Here is a 7,643-nt window from a genome sequence, read left to right as displayed (position 1 = left end):
ACACAATACCTTGCCACGTGACGTCAGATAGTATTTTTAATGTAACAAAAATCGTATAATTATATTGAATTTTCTCGGTTTTTCTTTGTAATTATATTTTCTATTTTAATACAGTTCAATTTAATATACATACAAATACAGTATACACAATATTTATCAAAATCTTATCGTGGCGCCATCTTTTATTCATAATTGTTAGTATTATTAAAACATCTGTTTAATCTTTCGTATTAAAAACTAAAGTATTATTATAAAAAAAGAATAAAATTTTAAAAGAGATAAATAAATATTAAATTAATTTAAAAAACAAAATAAAAAATAAAAAGTTACAACTGAGGGCTCGTCCGGGATTTGAACCCGGGACCTCTCGCACCCTAAGCGAGAATCATACCCCTAGACCAACGAGCCACACTTTGAAGTTCTCTTATTGTGCTTATAAAGTATACAGTAAGCTTTATCACTGGAATGATCGTTTACCCTTCACATTTGTGGGTCCTTAAAAATATTTGTTCTAAATGATTTATTTCGATGAATTTATCATATTAGGAAAATTTTTTAAATTTTATTATTTAAAAAATATAATATACAATGTTTTTTTAAAACTCTGTTTTGTTTTATTCTATTAGCATAAAGTGGTTTCTTCAAAGCTGGTTTTTTTATAATCAGCATAAATATATTTATTCGAACAGTATTTTTGATCTTTTAATCTCAGTTTTATTCGTTATGAAAAGCTACGATAGATGGCACTGAGAGAAATTCAAGATGGCTGAATTAAGGCTTAATGAATTGAATTATACTTTAAGCCTTTATATTTAAACAATGTTATCTTATTGCTGCGGTTACGGTTATAAAAAATAGCGAAAACAATAATGTTTCTCAATAGGCAATCCTTAGTGCAAATAATATAGAATTCTTCTTGTGTAACATTTAAATTTACAGTAGCTTATGTGATTCATCTGAATGAGATGCCAGCAGCCCAATTACTTCAAGCATATATCTAAAGCATCGTTCGATATTGCAGAATCTTTACAGAGTCTAGTTATGGTCAATGATGGACTTACTTTTAACCAATTTCTGACTTTGCCCATTTCTATGTAGTTCAGTCAGCATACATTTTATATACTGTTGGTGATATCTTTTCTATTGTATCTTGGTTACTCTTTAATTTTTCTCCTCCTTCTAAACAATTAGTTCTTTTGTTACTGTATGCCTACATTTAGTAATGGAAATAAAATTATCTGCAGTTGCAAATTTCTCTATAGCATCATGTGCTTTTGTTTCCTTTATATTGTAATTTCTATTTCTGCCATTCAGATCATACTGTAAGTAAAATGTGCCAGTTTCAAATCCTAAAGTTGTCTTGTCTGTGCATTGATATCAGTCTTGAGGCAAACCGATGGCGGGTGGTGTTTTATAATTAGTGCAGTAACTAGATGCAACAGGTGCATAGGTATGGGTCCGGAGACGAAGAAAACCTCGAAATGAAACAGACAAAAAAAATTGTCAAATATACAATAATAACGTTTATAAATATATGTGAATGATCCTGTAATATTTCTTGTGTACAGAGAAGTTATTTATAAAGAATNAGAATAAAATTTTAAAAGAGATAAATAAATATTAAATTAATTTAAAAAACAAAATAAAAAATAAAAAGTTACAACTGAGGGCTCGTCCGGGATTTGAACCCGGGACCTCTCGCACCCTAAGCGAGAATCATACCCCTAGACCAACGAGCCACACTTTGAAGTTCTCTTATTGTGCTTATAAAGTATACAGTAAGCTTTATCACTGGAATGATCGTTTACACTTCACATTTGTGGGTCCTTAAAAATATTTGTTCTAAATGATTTATTTCGATGAATTTATCATATTAGGAAAATTTTTTAAATTTTATTATTTAAAAAATATAATATACAATGTTTTTTTAAAACTCTGTTTTGTTTTATTCTATTAGCATAAAGTGGTTTCTTCAAAGCTGGTTTTTTTATAATCAGCATAAATATATTTATTCGAACAGTATTTTTGATCTTTTAATCTCAGTTTTATTCGTTATGAAAAGCTACGATAGATGGCACTGAGAGAAATTCAAGATGGCTGAATTAAGGCTTAATGAATTGAATTATACTTTAAGCCTTTATATTTAAACAATGTTATCTTATTGCTGCGGTTACGGTTATAAAAAATAGCGAAAACAATAATGTTTCTCAATAGGCAATCCTTAGTGCAAATAATATAGAATTCTTCTTGTGTAACATTTAAATTTACAGTAGCTTATGTGATTCATCTGAATGAGATGCCAGCAGCCCAATTACTTCAAGCATATATCTAAAGCATCGTTCGATATTGCAGAATCAAGCACTGTTTTGTAGGAAAAAGGGACAACTGGAAAAATCACTTTATTACTACCATTCATTAAAATACCGCTTTATTTTATTGTTAATGTTAACTGTATTTGTACATAGTATAACAGCGGGTAAACTTACCGAAAAATCTTTATTTCGAGGTGTTAAAAATTCTCACGTCCGAATGAATTTTAAGAAAGGAAATTCCCTTTTCAGAGCAGTAAATCTGTATTATAATATAATCTTATTATTATTTTTATTAATTTACATAAATTTTAACAATAGCATTCCTACATAATTTCTTGTGAAGGAACTAAACCAATACAGTATTGTACTGTACAGTACATCTAGAAGGTTTAGTTTGTTGTAATATGGCAACACAATATGTGGGCGATCTGTCCAGGAGACGGTACCACCCAGGAAGACTCTAATGGAAAACTGAATTGGTCCCTATTTAGATAGACACATGAAGAAAACCCGGAAAACTCCACGTATCAGTGTTTAGTGGTATTATTCACTCGGTCACTGATGGCACCATACGAGATTTTGTTCTCGAAATGCATTTCGCACCTTTAATATTGAGAATAGAGGGTATTTTGCAGTTTATCAGCTGTTATTATATACGGATCATGTCCATGCTGTTAACATTATTTATTACATTTATATAAAGAATTATGAATTATATATAATAAATATTTACAATGGTGTAGGAAAGGAATCCTGGTACCCGTATGAAATTTAAAAAATAAGTAGTCTACTTCTATAATAGCATATCATTAAAAAAGTTGAATAATTTGAGTCGGTTCTTGAACACGGTCCTGATTCAATGATTTTCGTGCAAGATTTGCTGTTTTTCATGAGATTTTTATATAGTTTGATAAGTTGTACTTTATTTCCCATCTTTCGAAAATTAATCAAATAAATTACCTGATGATTTATTGTACTTTGTACGATCGATTGCCTTTTGTCTTTCTTTCTCACAATTTAAATTAATTTATTAGTTAAAATACATAAACAATAAATTCAAGAGTTAATTGAACTGCAACAAGAGAAAAAACTGCGATTATTAAAGCTGAAAACTAATATAATCACATAGAATAATTTCTCAACATGAAAAACTTGTAAACAGTTTGACGTCGAAGGCAATTACCAAAGCGATTTTTATCGCATTAGTATAAAGATATACTAAATTATATCATGAAATCGTCTTTATGAAGATGAAATATTTATCATTAATATAAATTATTTAAAAAAATAAAATCGTCATACATGTTTAGTAACAAGCTTCAGATCTTTATACTTTACCTATACTAATTTATACTGTACTGTAACGTCGGAGGCAAGTTCTCCCCTACAATTTCATCTAGGGGACAATTTAGAGCAATTAACAACAAATTGATTCACCAAAATTGAAGAGTTGAAAGTCAGAAGTTCAAAAAAATCGAGTGTGTGTTTGTGTAATTGTTACAAAATAAAGTATAAATTAATCCTAGATCTTCAAAGCTATGTGTGTCTAGCTGAACGTGACAACTGTAGCTAGGCCATAAATCCTTATAAAGATGGTTAGGATTAGTTTATACATCATTTTGTAACAATTACTGAAGTACAGTACACACGCGGCAACTACACATTTTTGAATTTTTGGCACTTAGATCCTTTTGGCTTTCGGCTCTTCAATTATATCCTTGCTCATCAGTAGTCTAATGGATAAAACCTCTGAACACTGTGGGTTCGCGCTTGGACAAAGGGATGCCACTTTGGGTTTTCCGGGTTTTCTTCGTTTTAATACGGACCAATTTCTCATAAAAGTCCTCCAGGAATCTATTTCTAGTGAATCTATAAAGGTTTATGGATGGGTATTAGTTAAAATACAGTCGATTTCCCTATAACACTGTGATAATTCCGTTTTATATGAATTCCATGTTCCATGTTTTATATGAATTCCACGAGTCACTTAGATTTTACAAATACGTGAGCCGCACACGTATTTGTAAAATCTAAGTGACTCGTACAACATGGAATTCATATAAAACGGAATTATCAACAGTGTTATAGGGGGTCGACTGTACATTAAAGATGTATAGAATTAAATAAAATATTTTACGAAGTTAGTCTCGTAATTTCAATTGTTTTATTACTATTATTAATAATCTTTTTTTACGTTCCAACTAATTACAATAATTAAATATATTATTTTTCTGCCTAGAAGAATTATTTGTACATATTATAACACGAGATGAAATAATTAATTTCTAATTATGTTTTTGCTTAAATTTTTAAAATTATTTGTGAAACAGGAAATGCATGCTATTCAAATCTAATTTGCATAATTATGGCACAAGAGACTTTTTTGGACCCAACCACCTTATTCAGATCTGCAGTTGTTCCCGATTGGAAGCTTATCGGAATTTGCGGATTCCNTTTCAGTGAAGCAAAAACATTTTATCTTCCACAAAACACAATTAAAAACATTTTTAACTTAAAATGTTTGGCATACGTTCCATAAATAATTCAAGAAGACGAACTCTTCAATGCCCTTTGTAACTTCTCGGAACTTCATACATGAAATTCCGAGTATCATAACTATGAGCCTGTAAATCTTCAGAATATCATAGAGTTTGTTATTCTGCATAATACTATCACACAACGACATTGTCTTGAAACATCGTAAATAATTCATCATTGTCGTCAAGTACTCTCGGATCTGGTATGATGCAATCGTAATTCAAATAAATGACGTTAAACAAGATGCTATCATAATGACACACTATTTTCTTAATAAATATAGAAAAAAATATAGTGTTGGAGTGTAAATATTTAGTTAAATGAATATTCTATCCCAGGTAATATAGTTATTATTAAGCAAAAGTTAACACAAAAGAAACGCTCAGATGGATGGATGCATTATCGGATATTTCTCATCAGAGATCCAGAGATTCACAATTATTTATTAATGTTTGTGCTGAGATATGATTCTTTACTCCTCACCCGTGTTGGCCAACGTTCTTTGCAAATAATAGACAAAATTGAGATCTGCTATGTACTTCACGAAATTAATATTAAGCAAAACAAATAAAACTAATGTAAGTCTAGATATTTTTCCTGACAAAATTTAACATAGTAACAATATGGAAATGATGGTAATATGAATATTTTTCTTAACGATAGAATATAGATTCTGGATGCTTATTCTGTATTCTGATTTTTGATAACTCTGCGAAATTATTCATGAAATTCTTATACATTTTCTGATTAAAATGCTTCTCAGATGTAGTTTATTAAGACATAAATTCAATTATATGTCCTTTCTTTAATTTGCCATACGTCCTTTCTTTAATTCGTTATTTAATAGTTTTATATAGTGTATTTATTACCCTCTTCGCTTCACTATTCCGCAGGAATTCTTACCGGTTCTTTTAAATTTAGTTGCTAAACTACATCATTAATTACACTATTTCGTTCTTTTATTTGAATTTATTTACCAATTCAAGTTGGAGAATGTTAAATTCCAAAATCCATGACAGTATTGTATTACATTTTATCTCCCAGGAGATAAAATTTAAAAAAAAATTTCTTTTTTAATTATTAAAATGTATTTTATTCAAATACATGTTTAAGAATTCTCTCGTATCTGAATAAAATTTGAAGCATTAATGAAAAGAATTAAACTTTTTATTTTAATCTAAGAATTGTTTTTGTAGTTCTAAAAGTTAATAAGAGTGTTTTTTTATCTGTGATTTTTTACTTTTTACGGTTTATAGCCACCATCGTGTAATAGTATTTAACGATATTACTAAGTATATAACTCGAACAGAAGGAAAAATTTAATGCTCCATTTGAAATAAGTAAAATAATAGAGAGGTTGCGGCCGAAGTTTTCATCTCTCAAACGTGAACGTCGAACGTCGAGCGCCGCTTACAAGATAGCGGCGCTCGACGTTCGACGTTCACGTTTGATAGATGAAAACTTCGGCCGCAATCTCACTATTAATGTACAGTACTGTACAGTACACACAGATGTCCGCAAAGGAGGGCAAATGGGCCACTTACCCCTACCTGGGATGGAGTAAAAATTCAATAGATCATAATCATGAATTGGGATATGCAATCTTACACCCTACACTCTGTATTTTTGTAATGATACAACACTTTTTCTATAATTCACTTGTATAATTATGATATTTAGAAATCGTATCGAGTATTTTGATTCAAAATGAAAATTATATTTAAATAAAATGTAAATTAACAAATAATACATTACGAAATCGAAAAGAGTTTTGAAAGAATATAATTAAGTAGATGTATATTTGAATGTATATAAGTATTTTCTACACGAAAATACCGATTTAAATTATATCCAAAAAAAAAAAAAAAGGTGTAATATATGTATATTTTAGTATTTAATACCCTTTATATCAATTAACAGTTCGAGTGCCGAGAAAGTCGGGTAAGAACCCTGATAGGTCTTTTATTTTTTTTTAAACAAAAACAAAAGAAATATAATGATAACTATTATTTATTATGAACTTAAATCTTATTTGTACAGTACATGATTTATAAAATACCCGTTTTAATGAATATCATAATTTTATCCTTGGTTATTTTATCCAAAAAATATTACAATTTTTTAATGAATAAATTATGTATATAATTATATAACTATATACACAGTTTTTAATTTCATTTATGAAATATATTTTATAAACTAAGATAATTTTAATAAATATAGCCTATTTAAGATATTTGTACACATCTTTCTGACTTGTATCTCATATTATATTTAATTATATAAAATATTTTTGTTTTATTTATGGCAGTGTTTACACTTTTATTTCGATATTTTTATATTAAAATACATCTATTTTACTGTTAACTTTTTTAGAATGATTAGTATTTTTTACTATTAAAATAGGTTTAACGTAAAGATTTAATTATAATTATAACGATACTTATTACTAATTAATATATAATTTGTGTGTTTTAACTTACAATGCAAACAATTTAAAACTATTGTATTGCAAGCAAGTAATGACTTAAGCACTGGTTAAGACATAACGATTGCACGTTATCAAGCCACAAATTGAAGCTGGTAGAACGAAAATAGAGCTTTAAAAAAGGCCTATTTACCCAAACACATTAATGATGATAACTGAATTTTGATTACAATAAGCGAAGTCCACTGTGTTTGAGAATTATACGATTGTTAATACGTGGAGTGCCCGTTAAGTTAAGCTGTTGTTTACTGCTGTGTTTCTAAGTGTGATGCTTATTTCCTTCGTATTTACCATAATGAATTTCA

At 28.8% G+C, this 7,643-nt stretch overlaps 2 non-coding genes across 2 annotated transcripts; both read right to left on the bottom strand.

Moving 5' to 3' along the window:
* Nucleotides 1-336: 336 nt before the first annotated feature.
* Trnap-agg lies at nucleotides 337-408 on the bottom strand. The gene has a single exon. It is a non-coding gene; the product is annotated as a tRNA-Pro (tRNA).
* A 1,259-nt stretch (nucleotides 409-1,667) lies between these two features.
* Trnap-agg lies at nucleotides 1,668-1,739 on the bottom strand. Its single transcript has one exon. It is a non-coding gene; the product is annotated as a tRNA-Pro (tRNA).
* Between the last annotated feature and the right edge of the window lie 5,904 nt (nucleotides 1,740-7,643).

Source organism: Centruroides sculpturatus, unplaced genomic scaffold, assembly GCF_000671375.1.
Source record: "Centruroides sculpturatus isolate CEXI.00-Female unplaced genomic scaffold, Cexi_2.0 scaffold831, whole genome shotgun sequence".
Classification (NCBI taxonomy): Eukaryota; Metazoa; Arthropoda; class Arachnida; order Scorpiones; family Buthidae; genus Centruroides; species Centruroides sculpturatus.
This window is presented reverse-complemented; position numbering and strand designations above follow the sequence as displayed.